General features: G+C 35.7%; 1 pseudogene; it reads right to left on the bottom strand.

The window, feature by feature from the left end:
• Window positions 1-10,956: 10,956 nt before the first annotated feature.
• Window positions 10,957-11,495, bottom strand: LOC114891188 (annotated as a pseudogene).
• Between the last annotated feature and the right edge of the window lie 7,623 nt (window positions 11,496-19,118).

Below are 19,118 nucleotides of genomic sequence, written 5' to 3'. Positions count from 1 at the left end.
AAATGTTGGTATTTGGGCTGATTTCTTCCTAGAGTTGCCCACTAAATCCAAAAACGTCAATGGGCTCATAGTGTGAATGAACAGAATTAGACTCCCATGGCATTGTAAGGAACTGGGGTTATTGGTAAACATTCTAGGATTTTGAAACATTATAGGATTTTAAAGCTCCACTAGAATTTTAAGGGTATACAAACAGAATATGTTTCACAGGAACTGAAGTCAACCTTTGAATTACATCAATCTTGATGATATGACAATATTAGTAATCTTGCCCCAGCTTGGTACCTCCAGAGTAAATTCTTCTGCAAATAGACCTCAAATTACCTATAGTAATTGATTAAAAATTATCAATACTGCAAAAAAAGCAAGACAAGAACAAGAGACAACATAGAGTACAAACAAGTCTACAGGAGATCCAGATAATGAACATATTAGAAATATACACAAAAATAATTGTGGTTATTTTTCTTAAGAAATTAAAGACAAGTTTAAGAATTTTGACAGAGTGCTTGAATATATAAAGATGAAAATGAAAAATGCAAAAACTGTAAAATACAGTAACTAAAATGTACAAAACTCAAATGACTTCAAAGGCAAACTAAAACAGTCTGAAACTATGGGCCAATATCCCTCCCAGCTGAAATAAAATATAATAATGAGCTCAGATCAGGGAGTGGCAGAATACCTGGTCAAAGTAAGGCAAACTAGAGGTTCAATCAAGCTGATTAAAATTAGATGACATGTATACACTAATATGCATAAAATGGATAACTAATACGAACCTGTTGTATAAAAAATAAATTAAATTAAATTAAATTTTTTTTTTAAAAAATAGAGATGGTGCCTGCCTAACTCAGTTATTAGAATAACATTACTGATAAGCCCTTGACCCATCTAACATGCAGAAAAAAGGACTTACATTCTCTTGAAAACATTAAATCAAAATATTTTCATATATATATTTGTGTGTATATATGTGTATCAATTACATAATTATATAATCATATGTGTACAAAAATATAAATATTTATACTACAAGATACACTGTTCTTTTATATACAATGTCATAATGCAATAAAACATTACAAAAAAATGTCAGAAAGCATGTGTTACTACCCCCATCAAAAGAATAACAATCAATAAGAGGAAATCCACATTTAACACACTTATTAGAATTAGTTGGCTAAAATGCCCATGATGGATATGTGAATAATTTAAGAAAAAGATGGATATAACTAATAAATATATAGGGAATTTTAAAAGATATGTACATTTAAAAACAATAACAACAACCTCCTAATGGATATTCTCAAACAGAAAGTTAAGGATTTAAGTTTTTTTAAAAAGTCAAACTATATCAGTTCAAAATATCCTTCAAAAATAAAGAAAAAATAAAAATGTTTTCAGAAAAATTTTATCCTCAAAAATTTTCTGTAAAATAAATAATTTGACACTGCCTGATTTGATCAACAATTTCCAGAAGTGGGTGCAGTTGAAAAAGTACTATAATCTATCAATAACACTTCTCATATCAGAAGGAATTGGATCCATATCTAAGGAATACAGACTCACAAACAAAAAACTTGCAAGTCAATATTTCCACGGTAAAGACCACACATATTTTGGAAATGCCCAGTTTTATAATTACGTTTTTTTCTTAAAAAAAAAAAAAAAAGCTGCCCCTGGAAACCTACACTGTACAGAATAATCAATACAAGACCGGAGCTGGGTTGACCAGGTTCTGAGTTCCTGGGAAGTCTCCTTCAACTGATAACCCTCATCATTCACTTTAATACAAATGTAGAATTAAAGATGAAAATAAACTAGTAAAGAATGAGGCCATGAGCCTCTTTGATTGGTGCAGAGGTTATGTACTAAGATTCTATACCCTTTGAAAACAAATGGATTAACTTTCCACTTTTTCTAAGAGTAGTTCTGCTCCCTGCTCATCCTGTGGTTACTCTTAAGTTTGCCAACAGGGCTATTTTGAGGAAGTGTTTGGAAAAGAGGGAGAATGAGGAAGGCTAAGATATTTACCTCGCCTACTGGAAAAAATGAAAAAAAAATTAATTCTGCTTTGGAATATAGAAAAATAAATATTTTTCCAAATAATTATTTAAATTTTGTGAAGCTATTGGTTACTTCTTTTCTTATATGATGTTTCTTTTAAAAATTAAAATAATTGATTTTCTCAAAATCTAAATTTTGACCTTGTTTTTTTTCTCTGTTTTATATTTGACTTCTATTTCATTGATTTCTGTTCTTTCCTTTCTTATTTCTATCTTAAATTTACTTTTGGTTTAAATTGCTACTTTTTTCTAAGTTCCTCATATAAAGTACTAAAATAATTGATTTCAAGCTGTCTTGAATTGTTATATATACTTTAAAATCTAAAGTTTTCCTTCTAAACAGCTGTACCTCTCAAATTTTACTGGGTTATATCATCATTATGCATTTTAAAATATTTCCAAATTTTCATCCATTTTTTTCTTTGATGTTTGAATTTTTATGAATGGTGTTAATTTACAGCCATATGAGGTTCTTTTTATTTAAAATTTGTAGTTTATTTTTATCTTATAGCTACCGATTTCTCACCTTTTAAAAATGTATTGCCAGCAGTAAACTGAACAATAAACCAAATTTAATGTCTAATGTCACCATTTGTGATAGAATTTATTTCAATAGATTTTCTCCTCAAAATGAAATTCACATGAATTAAATGTAATAAACCCCTTAATCCAAAAACAATGTGGTGGTTTGTTATCTGTTTATTTTCTAATTTTGTTCTCTTGTCCATTTGCGGGATTAAAACAAAAGATCAATATTCCCCTGTGAATGGGCTTTGAAATCCTAACTCTGTGCAAGGTCTTAACTAATGTCTTCAGAATTTCAAGTGTCTTAATATGGTAATTTCCTGGAATTTCACTGAAGGCACAACTTTCTCTGACTATAAATCTCTGAAGCAGAGGAGAGCTGAATTCACTCATGAACAATTGAATATGTGTTTGTATCTGCAGAAGGACAGAATTAGGAAAACAAGGAAATAATTTAGTTCATATGTTCTGGTTCATATAAAAAAAAGTAAATGAAGGACTAGTATACATTTGTAAACTTGAGAAAAAAATGCCTATGATCTTTCATTAACTATCATTGAATTAGCCTCATTTTGGTTGGCAAAAGTATCTGAATTTTGCATTTCAACAGCCAGTTTCTAGTCTGATTCATTTCTCTTAAGTGTATGTAAGGAGGTTATCTCTAAACCGAGGTGAGATAAAACCAAAACAGATATATGGGCTGCTCTAGAGGCTCTAGAAGGGTCAGGTTCAGAAGGCATTTGTTTCATCTCAATGCCTTCCCAAGTCTCAAACTCAAAGCAGCTGAAAATGAGCTTCTAGAACTGCCCATATGTCCGTTTTGGTTGCCTCTCACCATGAAATTGGATACTGTTTGATTTTTTATGGTTATTTTCTAAGTTTTTATAAATGTACATATAATTTCAGGAAATAATAAGTTGCTAAAAATATAACTTGCTGTAAATGAGCCAAACATAAAAGTAAAATGTTATCTTTGTGTAGAGCCAAGGAATCTAAAGAAATTTCCTAAGTGTTAGTATTTCATTATACCCTCAAGCAGACCTGCGAGGAATTTGCTTATTATATTTTAAGGTCCTTTTAGCATTTAAGAAGAGAGTGGCTCAAAGAGAACCAGACTTGCCAAAGATGGCATTTCTTTAAGGAAATGAAAATGTCTCACTCTCTTCCTAAGTACATTAAATATGAGTGACACAAGTAACTGTATAGATCCCCAAGCTGAACTTACTTATTGTACAGATGTAGAACTTGAGAACTAGAAGCATTCGTTTCTTGGTCTCTCGGGAAGTTAATGGTAAGGCTAACAACAGAACTCCTAATTCCTATTTCTTTTTATTTATTTATTTATTTTTTTGCGGTACGCGGGCCTCTCACTGTTGTGACCTCTCCCGTTGCGGACCACAGGCTCCAGACGTGCAGGCTTAGCAGCCATGGCTCACGGGCCCAGCCGCTCCGCGGCATGTGGGATCTTGCCGGACCGGGGCACGAACCCGTGTCCCCTGCATCGGCAGGCGGACTCTCAAACACTGTCCCACCAGGGAAGTCCAGATTGACAAAATCTTTAAGGGGCGATATCAATTCATTTTGTTTTTTTGTTTGTTTTTTGTTTTTTGTTTTTTTGCGGTACACGGGCCTCTCACTGTTGTGGCCTCTCCCGTTGTGGAGCACAGGCTCCAGACTCGCAGGCTCAGCGGCCATGGCTCACGGGCCCAGCTGCTCTGCGGCATGTGGGATCCTCCCAGATCGGGGCACGAACCCGTGTCCCCCGCATCGGCAGGCGGACTCTCAATCACTGCGCCACCAGGGAAGCCCTCCTATTTCATTTTAATGTAATTTCAGTTGTGCCACGCGATCTCATCTTCTCTCCCCTTCAGTCATTTCTCTCTCTTCTTCTCCTCCACATCATCATCACCATCATCATCACTATTAGAATGCTTGGGAAAGATTCATGGTTTTTAGACTATTACTGGGAAATCTAAAGGGGTCAAAATAATGAGAGAAAATATAGAAATTTTATTTGGCATCCCTGACAGAAATTGAAATAGTAATATCGGGTTGCTCCCCTATGAATGTAATCATATTTTGTTTATAACTTCCATAAGTTTTGAAAATGTGATAATCCAAGGTATCCCCATATGCAAATGCCCACTTTGGTTAAGTCGGAGCAGCCTCTGATTAAAAATTACCTGCATATTTCAGATGTGAAAGTGGTTCTCTGGCCTCCGGAAGTACTCTAGTTGAAAAGCAAACTTCGTTTTAAAGAAGAATCAGGGATAGTTTCAATAATATTTATACAGCCATAAAGTGAAGTACTCACACACACCTAGTAATTATAATGTTGGAAAGAATAAATTTGTAATATCACAACTGGTGCTGAAGTTAAATATAATAAAGTCTCATTGAAATATATAAGTATCAAAGTATAAAAACTTTTATCATTATTTCTCAAGAAACTGTCCCAATCCCATACAACAATCTAGAAACAGCCAACCCCTACCTCTGAAACTGAGCAGGGCCCTGTGGAGTTCCTGGGCACAAAAGCCTTTCCGTGTCCCCTTCCCTGAGTTCCAAAGGGCAGGTTCAAACCGCTGCTAATCAGGAAAGCGAGGGGATGCAGAGATAAGGGAAGAGCAGTCAAGAAACACTGGGTACAGACTTGAGGCAGAGTCCTGGTTCCCCCTCAAGGGAAACACATAACAATATATTTGAGCTCTTCTGCAGAACTAAAACCACCACCAAATGGAAGATGTTAACTACTTGATGAAGCATTCTTCATTCCAGAGAAGGTCACAGTTCAACCCTCATCACCTGACACCAGATGATCTCTGGATTGAGGGAATGTGGGCCCTGCATGCACCACGGTCCCTATTAGTAACCCTGCCCCTTGATTATAAAACTCCTTACAGCTACTCCCCTCCCCCCCAGTTCTTGGGACACACAGTTTTGTGGGCACTAGCCTGCTGTGTCCGCCTTTGCCTGACAAAGCAATAAAGCTATTCTTTTCTACTTCACCCAAAACTCTGTCTCTGAGATTTAATTTGGTGTTGGGATACAGAGGCCGGATTCAAAGCTTTTTTTTTTTTTTAATATCCTTATTGGAGTATAATTGCTTTACCACGGTGTGTTAGTTTCTGCTTTATAACAAAGTGAATCAGCTATACGTATACATATATCCCCATACCCCCTCCCTCTTGCGTCTCCCTCCCACCTTCCCTATCCCACCCCTCTAGGTGGTCACAAAGCATGGAGCTGATCTCCCTGTGCTATGCGGCTGCTTTCCACTAGCTATCGATTTTACATTTGGTAGTGTATCTATATCCATGCCACTCTGAATTTATCAGGATCAAGAAAAGGTTCTCCCTATATTCCAGCAACAGGGATTCTGGGTCTTCAGTTCCTTACAAAAGCAGCCCTACTCTCTACCAGATTCCAATTATCTCCTTCTTAGATCCTGCCCCAACTAGATTTCTGATTTCCTCCTGCATCATTCCTTGTCCCTCTGTTACACTCAATGCCCCTATGAAATTTGAACTCAGGGGTTCAGCTCCCAACCTCCTGCTGCCAAAGCAAATTTATTTCCAGGACTTGCCAGTCATCTTTTTACCAGCCAGCGTGTGGTTCTTACTTCAGGGGATTAATGTACTTAGTTTCCCAGGAAACTCATCATGAGTCATTTCCATGCAATTGATTTCACCAATTTCTATTTATTTATTCTTGTCACATTAGTGATTATAGGTAACAGCTTTGTTCTCCCCCGGCCTTAACTCCCATATTTTTTATTAGTCATGCCTCAGTAGTACCTTGTCAAACATCTCGTCAGCACCAGTCCTCAAAATAATATTCATTTAACTCTGTTCTTAGGGAATGCAGGATGAACAAATGTTCTATTACATTTTTTTTTCAGGGAGAATGCATTCATTCATATACTTCTCTATATTAAGAAAAATTTAAAACTGGTTTTTAAGTGGGATTCCCATTACTCTAAACTTACCAACTAGCAAGGTTAACCAAATAATGATTTAATTACAACAGTAAGTAAAGCTGTAAAAGAGCTGTTCTTCAACATATAAGTACATTTGACAATGAGACCTTAATAACAATCTGAGATGTGAACAAAGCTTCCCAGGGAAACTATTTTAGAAGCTAAGTCTGGAGAATGAGTAAAAATGGCTTGATCCAGGTAGAAGCTGGAGCAAAGGTACCCAGTTAGATGATTGTACCAATCTTCTCTTCCCTCTTGCATCTCCCTCCCATCCTCCCTATCCCACCCCTCTAAGTGGTCACAAAGCATGGAGCTGATCTCCCTGTGGTATGCAGCTGCTTCCCACTAGCCATCCATTTTACATTTTGATTCAATATATTCTGAACAACAATGCCAGCAGGCATTTTAATAGAAATTGAAAACCTGATTCTAAAATTTGTATGAGAGCAGGGAGAGGCAAAATAATATTTAAAAAGAGAATTAAATGTGGAAGTCTTTTATTATCTCATTTCAGGACTTAATATACAGATATATTAAGAAATTATGGTACAGCAAAAAGTATAGGTGATTATTCGGGGGAACAGAATAGAATTCTGAAATAGATTCACAAGTATACTGTCGATTTCTTTTTACAAAGATGCCAAATCAATTCAAATGCAGAAAAATGTATTTTCAACACATGGTATTAAAATCACTGGATACATTTAAAGAACTAAAAAAAAAAAAAAAAGGGAAAAATGTGTTGTGCAACAATCTTATACCTCTGCTTAAAACCATTCAACAGCTCTTGTTGCTTTTAGAAGAAAGTGCAATGCTGAATTAGCACTAAAGACATGGGGAAAAATGGCCCAAAAATTTTTCTGGTCTAATTTCAAGTCATTCCTTCCTTTCCCCTCAATGACCAGACAAAATGGTTTTTAGTTTTATAATGCACATATCAAGACTTTGGTCCTAAAAACACTTCTGCAAGCCCCACCTATCTATGCCCTACTTATTCCTTAGACCTGTTTCAAATGCAGTTCCTCTGGGAATCTTTTCTTGACTTCTAAGACTAGATGAGGTGCCCTTGATGTATGTTTTTGTAGCATCAAGGACTCATTCACAGCTCATTATTTTATATTTGCTTTCTCTGTTAGACTTTCAGTCCTGTTAGAACAAAGAGCACACATTTTCTTACTTTATTTTTCATTATGGAGTAATACACAAAACAATTTTATTTTAAAAGATATAGTCAACAATATATTCCCATAGCAGAGATTTTGGCTCATGGTAGAGGTTTAATGAAAACATTGTGAAAATAGTAATACTGGCAAAATGTTTGACAATGTGTTCTGAGGTGTGACTAATTAAGAAAACAAAAACAAAAACATGGGTACAGGGAGTTGGGAAGGATAAAGCTGTTCTCTGTAATTACTAATGAGATAAACATTGATAAATAGAAATTGTTATATCAAGTGCCTAGAAATGATTCATGAGAGAATTTCCTGGGAAACTGGGTATATTTATTCTTGGAAATCAGAACTGGAAGCAAGTTGATAGACAGATAATCAGCAGCTTCTGGAAATTTAGTTGTGTGGGCAGCAGCTTGGGACTCAAACCCCTGGGTTCACAGTCCATGGTGTTATGCATCTGTGGAAGCATGCACCAGGAGGAATTCGGAAGCTAGAAGCCAGATAAGTGCCAACTGGTGTCCTCTTAGTTGTGCAGAGTGGGATTAAGTTAATGAAATCTGGATGACCACTATATTATTCACTATACTATAATTAATTGATGAAATAGAGAAAGAATAAAATCTTTACTCTGGGAAATTTATAATGTGCCAGAGACTTGGAACAGAGGAAGATGCAGTTTTCTGAGTGGTAAAGGCAAGACATCAGTTCAGGAGTTGTGTTTCTTGTTGTAAAAATAATACAGTTTTCTTATTTTGACTATCTACCTGAAATGGGATATTACATTTAATTTCAGAAATAATTGTAGTATTATAAATTCATTGTCTCCACCATTGAATTTTAGTGTTTGTTTGTGATCACTTCATTATACTGCTAGTTACACTCAATAAATCTTTGAGTTGTTTTTATAAATTTGCTTGTTTACTAGTTTTGGTAGGGAGAATAATGGCCCCTTAAAGTTATTTATATACCTTTTGAATATGTTATGTTATGTGACAAAGGTAATGAAAGTAGCAGATGTAATTAAAGTTGCTAACCAGTTGATGTTAAAATAGAGATTGCCAGGTGGATGCAACATGATTATAAGCATCCTTAAAAATGGAAGAGAGAGGCAGAAGAGTAGGTCAGAGTCATACATTGTAAGAAGGATTTGACCCACCATTGATGGCTTTGAAGATGGAGGAAGTGGGACATTGGCTAAGGAATTCGGATGGCCTCTAGAAAACAAAAAAAAAGGTAAGTAAATAAGTTTTCCCCTAGATCCTCTGGAAAGATATGTAGTCCTTCCAGCACCATGATATTAGTCCAGTGAGGCTGCCTGAATTTTGTCCTACAGAATTATAATAAATTGTTGTTTAAGCTATTATGTGTATATGTATATGTATATATATATATATATATGTATGGCTTATTTGATATAATTTGTTATAGCAATAATTTAAAAACTAAGTATTAGTATATTCCTAAAGTCAGAAAACTTTCCACTCCTGCATCTCAAATTGAGAGACATTAATAGATGAGGCATCAGCTTGGCCAACAACTTCAGTTGTTCCCCATGAGTGTTCTGCAGTTGCTTATGTTTTGAAGTTTAAAATTTGATTATTTCTTTGGTTGGAGATTATGCACATGAGATGACCTTGAATCATTAAGATTCATAAGCAGGGCACTTTACAGAGGATTTACTGTTTATCATTTAAATTTTTATAATGCAGTGGCTGATGAATTTTTTCCCAATTATTTTTCATTATTCCTTTATTCTTTTCCTTCTAACTATACAGTCACCATAACTATTCCTTAAATATGGGGGAGGAGAAGGAAGAGAGATAAGAAGGTGAGGCAGAGAAGGAGCATATGAGGGAAGAGAAAAGGGAGACTGGTACAGTTGGATGGAATAAAGTCATTCTACTTCGTCACTCTACTATAACTTGCTGTGTAATCTTGTAAAATTCTATTTAACTCCTTTATGTTTTATATTTTATCACGTTGGTTGTAAAGGAAGAAGTAAAGAGAACGTGATGAGAAGACTGAGAAATACTTATAAGACTAGATTTTGCTAAGCCTCTTATACCCTGCAACCCATTTCCTAATTTCAGGGACGTTTGAGAATCTTATAAAATAAAGATAGGAAAAATAATTGAACATTACTTGTTTTATATGGATATTAAGTTTCCAGTTATTATTATATTATGTCAGTATTTTACTTTGTGTAACACTTGGATGTCAGAAGAATGGCATAAAATAAAAAATATCCAATTTTATTTCAATACACAATTGAAACATTCATTTTTGATAATATTAAAGCTTTCTTGTTTGCAGTTAGATTCAGTTTCTATGTTGGCTAAGAACTCAGGTGCAACCTCACACCTGCTGAGCCTAGTTCCTTCCCATCTAAGTTTGTTGCCTGCCTTCTTATACAAATGGTGATAATTAGAGCAGACTGAAAATAGTAACTGTGGTACAGGGATTTAGTCAATTAAAAAAATGAGAAAAATTCCACCACTGTGATTATCTAAAGCTCAGAGCTGGTCTTAGTCTAAAAATGTACACCCACACACTAGTCTTCCATTTTAATACCCTTTATGCACATGCCTCATCATAGAAGTCTAAATTTCATTCCTACACTCTTAAAACCATTCTCATACATAATATCTTTAGAGATGCATGGTCCATGTTTATTGTGTGAATAAAGATATTCAAATCACTTGGATTTTCTTTTAGAGAAAGTCTGTACCAAGAAACTGTGGGCATTCGGGGAAAACTTTTACTTAAAAAAAAGAAAAATATCTAAGCCTAATCAAAATTAGTACATAGTCCCCCAAATCTGACCTTACCAAAGCCCATTAACAGAAGCAATGACAATACAAATCCTAGCTGACACATTACTAGTAAATAACAATATTCACAGCATATTTGGATAGCAGAATAAAGAGTTTATTAAAATCAAATTATTTGATTTTCCATCTATCTTTGGGAGAAGTACAAAACCATAAATTCTATCAACAATTCAATTTGAATTTCTCATTAATTTTGTAGGTTGACAGAGTTAATCTATCACCCAGTGTTCGAGGGCTGGAGAGGTAAAGAGTTGCCGGTGATCGGGGAACATTAGAATACTTTTCAGTGGAGGAAATTAATATAATAGATAATCACAGTACAGAATCTAAATTTCTTAATGGATTTGACTCTTCTACAAATTAATCAGTAGAAGTCAGATCTACAGATTGACGAGTAACCAGATGAATGGAAACTCCTGGAAGGAAATTTGATTGGGTGCCTGAATCTGGATCCACAGCCCAGGAAAGGGAAGCCACAGACTCCATAACCCAGGGGTCTGAAGCCATGGGGTCCAAAGCCCATTGAGTAGCAGCTTCTGTATCCAGAGCTCAGGGAGAGGCAACTGCTGGACTTAAAGCCCAGACACCCAGCATAAGTTGTCCAGCAGGAACTGCAGAGCCTGGAGGTCCTGGGGTGGTAGCAGGATGACTGGCAGGGAAAGGACACCACACGAGATGTCTGGAACCTGATGGGCTCATAGCAGATCTCCTGACAGCTACGTAATAGAGAGGAGCCCAGCAGGCAGGTGCTAGGAGAGCAGAGGTCAGTGCTGTAGACCAGGTTGCTGGGCTGGAAGGAGCCTGGGCAGCGCAGATAACATCCAAGGGAACAGGAGGGGAATTTTCCAGGGCAGCCATTGTAGGACATGCTGACAGGAGGTATGAGCTTAGTTGAGTTACAGGGAGAAGATTCTGAGTTTGAATTTAAACTTCTGGACAGGTGTGTATATATATACTCTCAGCAGTAGGTGTGGTAACCTACAGGGTCATTTTTTACATATTTTTGCTCCCTTGTTTACATGTGTGTAACTCAGTAATCTTCCCTGTAATTGCAGTTGGAATCGTTTTCTCCATATTGTATTTATGGGTGCTATAATTTTGGTGTTATAGCCAAGGCCAATGAACTACACTATGTCAGAAATGCTATGACTGTTTCACACTAATGCTTATCCCATCATAGTCAGGAAATGGTGAGATAAGCATCATTTTCCTTTTCCTCTTGTCATAATCCTTGTGTGTTTTATGTCTGGCAATGATGAGACAACACTTTTCTCAAATGGTGGTTAAATAAGATAAAATTATATCTCTTCTTTGTCAATGGATCAAAGGTGCAACTTTGGCTTGAATGAGGAATCTACTAAATACTGACCTTACTTGTCCCTATGTTTTCTCATTCTCCAAAATTATTGCACATCTATTATATTCTATTACACATGTGTCTCAGATACAATGGAGAGGAAAAAATATCAGCCAGGACAAATTGAATATCACTGATGGCTACAACCAGAGAGAAACCTGGACAACTATTTGGAGACATAGTGACAGTGGGGGACAGAACCAAGACAGAGTCACAAATGCAGGCCAGTTTGGACCCTTATGAAGAGAATCAAAGAGCTAAGAAATATTGAGATGAGGGAAGGAAAAATTGAGTTTTAGATCCAGTGTATCTGATATGAGACCTGTAGTCTTAACAGATTCTCATCTGTATGTGTAGCAGCCCTGAGAATTTACTTCTCAGATCTTCATCTGCAGGAGGCTTGATTGACCAAGGGCCCCCCCATGCTATGGTCTGAAATCTAACACTTCATTGACATGGAAGCCTTCCTATTCATGTGGCTGCTGCCAGGCAATGACTGAGCGTAGCAGAGACACATGGAATCCTCTGATGGCCAACAACTGAGGATTCTCCAATGGCCTTGAGGAACTATCTTTAATCTGTGGCTACCTGGGGCATGTCCTTCCCTCTCTTCTTCACTCTGGTCAGACTCGTATGGAAGTCTGACATCTCCTAGCCTTCTTCACTCCCTCTCCCAACTCTTTTCTCCCACAGACATTTCCCAATACAATCCTTGTACCTTTAATTCCATCTTGGTGTCTGCTTCATGAATGACCTGTACTAACACAGTAAGTTATGGAGTGACTTTTGCCAGCCCAACTATGTCTCTTCCAGGCCTTACGGATTTTTTGCCAAGAATCTATCTGGTGTTACTGATTTTTCATTTCCTTATTTTTTTAACAGTAAATTCTGCCCTTTTGTTAGTTCACTCTTTTGCTTAATCTGGGATTAATGTACTTTCCAATTTTCACTCCTTAGTGTGGATATGGATTCAGTGATTTTCAGCCATTCTTCTAAAATGTATACATTTAAGGCTATAACTTTCCTACTAAGCACAGTTTAATTTTGATATTTTATATTTTATTGTGTTTTCTTCTTTGAGGATGGATTGTTTACAAGCATAATGCTTAATTTCCAAATATATGAAGATTTACTAGTTAATTCTGTTGTTCTAGTTGCTATTTCTTCTTAGCTTATACCACTATGATAAGCATATGATCTATTTTGGTAAATGCTTTGTGGGCATTTGAACATAACTGATATTCTGAAGTTTTGACCACAATGTTTTATGCATGTTACTTAGACCATATTTGCTAATCATGTCGTTAATATTTTCTATGCCCTTATTGTTTGTTTGTCTGTCATCTATTTCTATCAGAAGTGAAAGAAGAGTATTACATTTCTAGTTGTGATTGCGGATTTGTATATTTCTCTTTGTAGATTGTCATTTATTTTTTTGGTGTGACAGCGTGAGCCATCTTTTTCTTTGTATTTATTGTGTTTGAAATTTGTGATAGTTCCTTAATCTGTGTGTCAAAGAATTCCCAGATGCATTTCTCTGTTTTGCATGTTAAACATTCTAAATGCTTACTTTAAACATAAGGAAGACAGTCATTAAACTTTGTCTTAAAGAAGCAAAGGCAAGATAAGATTTAAAATACAAAGGGTAGATTCTGGTGAGGGAAAAATGCAGGTAATCTGAGTATGTTGAATCTTGTTTACACATTTTTGGAATTAAACTAATTGGTTGGTGGGTAGTAAAACATTCAGACTGGACATTCTGTCTTGTACATGCCAACTCAGGTTAACAAATAAAATTATTTCAGTTATTTAATAATTAAAGAAAACTGTTTGGAAGTTCAGCTTTGGAGCATTTGTTGCAGGCTGTCTCTGGGTAACGTTTGCTAAAGCCCATCATCTTTCAGCCATCTCAACCTTAGGCCAGCTCTTCTTATTTTCCTCATTACTATTTCACATGTGAGATGATGTCTTTCATCAATTTTGATAAATTGTCAACTATAGTCTCTTCAAGTATTTTTTCTGTCCCATTCTTATTTCCTTTTTTCCCTGAGATTCTAATTATAAGCAAAATACACTATTAAACTATGTTACATATGCCCCTTACAGTCTTTTCTCTATTTTCAATCTTTTTGTCTTTTTATGCTTTACTTTGGGAATTTCCTTCTATTCCATCTTCTAATTCACTAATTGTCTATTCAGCAATGTTTAATCCCCTGATAAAACATATAAATTAGGTTTTCCAAATCAGTTATTATTTTGTAAATTTCTAAAACTTTCAATTAGTTTCTGTTGTTTAGTTTTCAGTTTTCTGTCAGAATCTTCAATCTTATCTTTAATTCTTTAAACATAACTATTCCTTGATAATAGTATTTTCCTATTTCCTATTGTTAAATTCTTTACATAGGTATTTTAATGTCTGATTTTGACATGTCCATTATATGGATTGTGTATTTCAGATTCTATTTTCTGCTGTTCTGTTTTGTTCCAGTCTTATTTTCTCATATTCCTGCTATATTTTTAGGGTAATAGATATTTCATATATATTTTAAAAACCTGGGTGACTTTACCTCCCTCCAGAAAGATTTGCTTATATTTTTGGAAGGCTGCTAGGATAAAGATGTCAGAATTCTAGATTATTTTAATCCAAAGAGGGATTGAGAGAATTCAAACCTGGGCTTCAGTTCTTATAGGAAGCTGTCTATTAGCAACTCAGTTTTACTTCTATGAACTGGTTCTCCATGGTCTGGGGTATTTTCCATGGTCCCAACTCTTTGGTAAGTCCAAAATTCTAATTTTATTTCTCTAGCCCTGTTAGTTTATGAAAATTCTCTCAGCTCCTTAGTCACTACTTCCAAAATCAACATATAATTTGAAGGGAATAGCAAACTCCAGATATAGGCTCGTTTCTTTTGATTTCAGTTCTGACCCATATAGTGTCTCTGTGACTCTGGAACATTTTGATATGTCTCTGAAGTTTTCAAACACAGATTTTTTTTTTTAATTTCTCCAGCTTTTCTATTCTCATTGAAAGGAATTGTTCAATGTTTTAAATAATGTTAGCTTGCTAATTTTATGTAATTTTGAAAGGTTTATTTATGTTTAGAATACATAAGAGCATTTCAAATAAGGGAGTAGCTACAGTGAAGGTGACCATTTAAAAGTCTGTTACAGCAGTTTAAGTAGTAATAGACGACACCAGAAGTCATGGAATTTAAAGCTGCTGTTGTGAGTATCAACCTTTCTTTCTAACCCTGTCTCCCACCCCTGTACCACTTCCCCGTGCCTTACACTGTTACAATATGGCCTACACTCACCACGTGCCTTCATACCTTTCTGATTTTCTCATCCCGTTTTAACCTTCCAGACCTTATCTTGTTCTGTTCCATATTTATTGCATCTTTGCTTTTCTAAGTGACACCCCACTGCCAACGGAAGCTGTCCACACCCTGCCTATGTCTCCTGGGTAATCATCTGTATATTCTGAAGGCTGATTCTTCAGCGCATCTGTAAAGCTCTGTCTAAGGACCTTTTCACTTCCCAGGGCATGCTGAGCCCCTGCACAGGGAATCCTCCACTAGAACTGAGCTCCAGATGTCTACAGTGGTGCCTGGCTTAGTAATGCACACCGTACTGCTTTCCTTCCATTCCCTGTCAATCTTCCCACCCCCTGCAGGTGTTTACTGTGATCACCTCCCAAGTAAAAAACTTGCCCTTGAATCCATGTTCTCAAGCTTTGTTTCCAGATAATTTATAGAAAAATACTTGGATGCCTCATTAATACATTTACTGAAAAATCTTCGATGTTTCTCCACCTTATAAAATTGTAATTATAACACAAGGAACTATACTCAATATTTTATAACTTATAAGAGAAAAAATCTGAAAAGGAATATATATATAATATGTACATTATAAGTGAATCTGTGCTGTACACCTGAAACCAATGCAGTATTCTAAATCAACCATAATTTAATAAAAATAAATAAATTGTAATTTTAAAGTCCTAGGGAAAAATACCAAGAATATATTACAAAGGGAAATGTACTTTAGTATTGCATGTGACACATTTAAGAAAGGCAGCCATGATATCTTTGTCCAATGAATATATTTTTAAGAACACAGAATTCAAAAGACTTCTAATCTATGTTGGATAATAATAAAGAACATATTTTGTGGCTAATAGGTAATACTAGATAGTGATTAAAGGGGATCTTTATATAAGAAGTATTGGCTTTTGTTTATTGTTTCAAACCTACATGATTAATAAAAGAAAGATCCCCAGCAGGTTAGTGACAAGCTGACTGGTAATTTGGAGAAGAGTAGTAGCTGAGTGCCGACCATTGTAACTTTTAACTATGGATGAGATTCTGCTGGAAACACACCTCACATATCAAAACAACTTTGTTCATAACATAAGGGTTTAGACTCTGCAATTAAAAAATCAGAAGTCACAGGATCACAGCTCAAAGTGTTAAATTTTACATGAAATATATATCTCATTTTTTGTTATAAATAACTCAGTTTAAAAAAAGAACAAAAATAATGGTGGAGGTTTATGGTACATAGAACAAACAATATAATCTCTGGGCTTAATTTTGTCCACGGTTAGGGAGTTTACAAATTCTTCTTGAATTTATATTAATTTAAGGTAGATGAAAATTTAGCAATTTAGAGCAAAGGGAAGAGAAGAATACCTCTTCTCAGGGAATTGTCCTTGAACAAGGAAACTGGAGTAACTGAAGACAAATTCACTCAATTTCCCAGTTTTGCCAGATAAATTTATGCTCCCCTTTTAACTCAGGTATTTTATATTCAAACATTTTTAAAATTTTGTCCAGCTTTATTGAAGTATAAATGACAAATAACAGTTGATATATATAGTGTACAATGTGGCGTTTTGCTATAGGTATATATTGTGAAATGATTACTGAAATCAAACTAACATATCCATCACTTCATGTGGTTACAATTTGTGTGTGTACGTGTGGTGAGAACACTTAAGATCATCTCTCTTAGGAAATATCAAGTATACAAAATAGTATTAGTGGTATCATTAACTATAGTTACCAGGCTGTACATCAGATCTGCAGAATGTGTTCATCCTGCATAATTAACATCTTGTACCCTTTGGCCAATATCAGAATACTTTTAGAGTTATGTTTGAAAACAGAAAAAACGGGGAAAGAATAGTGTCCACAGTATTGTATCAATTAGACAATTTACCTACTTGCTGAGGCACAAAGCAAGGAGAAATGAATTCTGGTCTTGAAGAACAGAAAATAAAGGACTCACCAAGTAACTATTTGAATTGGGTGTATTTACTTCTTCCCTCGGTCCTCTTCCTTCTATAAGGTCTACATTATGTTACTTTCAAAGTTGCCATAGTTTTTTTTTTTTTTTTTTTTTGCGGTATGCGGGCCTCTCACTGTTGTGGCCTCTCCCATCGTGGAGCACAGGCTCCGGACGCGCAGGCTCAGCGGCCATGGCTCACAGGCCCAGCCGCTCCACAGCATGTGGGATCTTCCCGGACCGGGGCACGAACCCGTGTCACCTGCATCGGCAGGCGGATTCTCAACCATGGCTCCACCAGGGAAGCCCAGTTGCCATAGATTTTATTGATTAAATTCAATATTTTTAACATTATTATTTTTTGTAAGTTTATAACAGTTTTATTAGAAAATAAAATAAGAAAATATTGCCATCAACCATAACACTATATTTCCTCGAGTCTGGAATATAATTTAACTGGTTTTATTCTAACATTACATATTTTGTGAATGAACTAGAAAGTATCTGTTTATACTCTCAGAATATGAAAAATCCAGCAAATTTTGTTTTTAAGCTTATAATCTGTAGTTAAGTAGAGGCTATATATATATATATATATATACACATATATGTATATATATATGTGTATATATATACATATATGTGTATATATATATATGTGAAAAAACAGAAGAAAAAGTCTAAGTTAAGCACAGAAAAAGGAGGAAAGAAAAATGCTACTGTGGGGACAGAAAGAGAGAAGAGAGAGAGATTCATACGTTCTGCAGAGGAAAAGAGAACTGGAAAGAAAAAAAAAAACCTTCAAACTGAGCTTCCCTGGTGGCACAGTGGTTGAGAGTCCGCCTGCCGATGCAGGGGACACGGGTTCATGCCACGATCTGGGAGGATCCCTCATGCCGCGGAGTGGCTGGGCCCGTGAGCCATGACCTCTGAGCCTGCGCCTCCGGAGCCTGTACTCCGAAAAAAAAGAAAATACCTTCAAACTGCAGCTCTGCAAAGGAACAACATATGAAAATTCATAAAATATACTAATTTTGAAAATTTTAATTAAAAAGACATTAGGAAACAGATAGTAATTTTAGTGCAATAGAAAAAAAAAAAATTCCTGAGCCTTCTCTGTTTCACTTTCATTTGTTTCCTCCCCTCATCAGACTATTCCTTCCTGACTGAATAGAGATGGGCCCAGATTGATCTTCCCTGGTACTATTTCAACTGAGCCGTTTTTTGTTTGTTTGTTTTTTGTCATCTTATCTTTACATACACAGCAAAGTGTCTTTCAGTTTCTAGCCATTTCTCTCTCAGTGTCTGTTTTATTTATTTTTGGTCTCTCTTCATCAGTTTAAAGACACAATGTAACTGTGATACTTGGTGTATTAGTTTTCTATTGCTGCCATAACAGATTACCACCAAGTGATTTTGGAGAATGGGAATGAATGTTGACAAGGCGGATCATTCCAGGAAGGATTCCATCCAGCTAGAAACTGTGCCTCTGATCCATTGTACCAGAAGTAAATTGATTTTGTCTCACTCCCCACTCTTAGGAGGAAAGCATCTACCAGCAAAACCAGATGTGGATACACAGGAATCAGATTAGCATAAACCAGAGGAAAAGCTTTCCTGGTCTTGTTGCTTTCCTGGCCATGATGGGATGTGCATTAATGTAAAAGAGTCAGCATTTCTGACACAGCAGTAGTCCATTGGCTTTGGCTATAACAACAAAATACAGCACCCATAAAAACAAATGTGGAAAACTATTCGAATGCAGCTGCAATTACAGAGAAGACTATCGAATTACACATATGAAAAAGAGGAAATCTAACGTAGAGCCCATGACCCCATAGGTGTCACACCTATTGCTGAAAGTATATAAATGCCATAGTGCAGGAGTGACATTCA

Source organism: Monodon monoceros, unplaced genomic scaffold, assembly GCF_005190385.1.
Source record: "Monodon monoceros isolate NGI ecotype Baffin Bay Population unplaced genomic scaffold, NGI_Narwhal_1 Super_Scaffold_11, whole genome shotgun sequence".
In the NCBI taxonomy this organism is placed as follows: domain Eukaryota; kingdom Metazoa; phylum Chordata; class Mammalia; order Artiodactyla; family Monodontidae; genus Monodon; species Monodon monoceros.
Note: the sequence above shows the minus strand (reverse complement) of the source record. Positions and strands in the feature narration are given on the sequence as shown.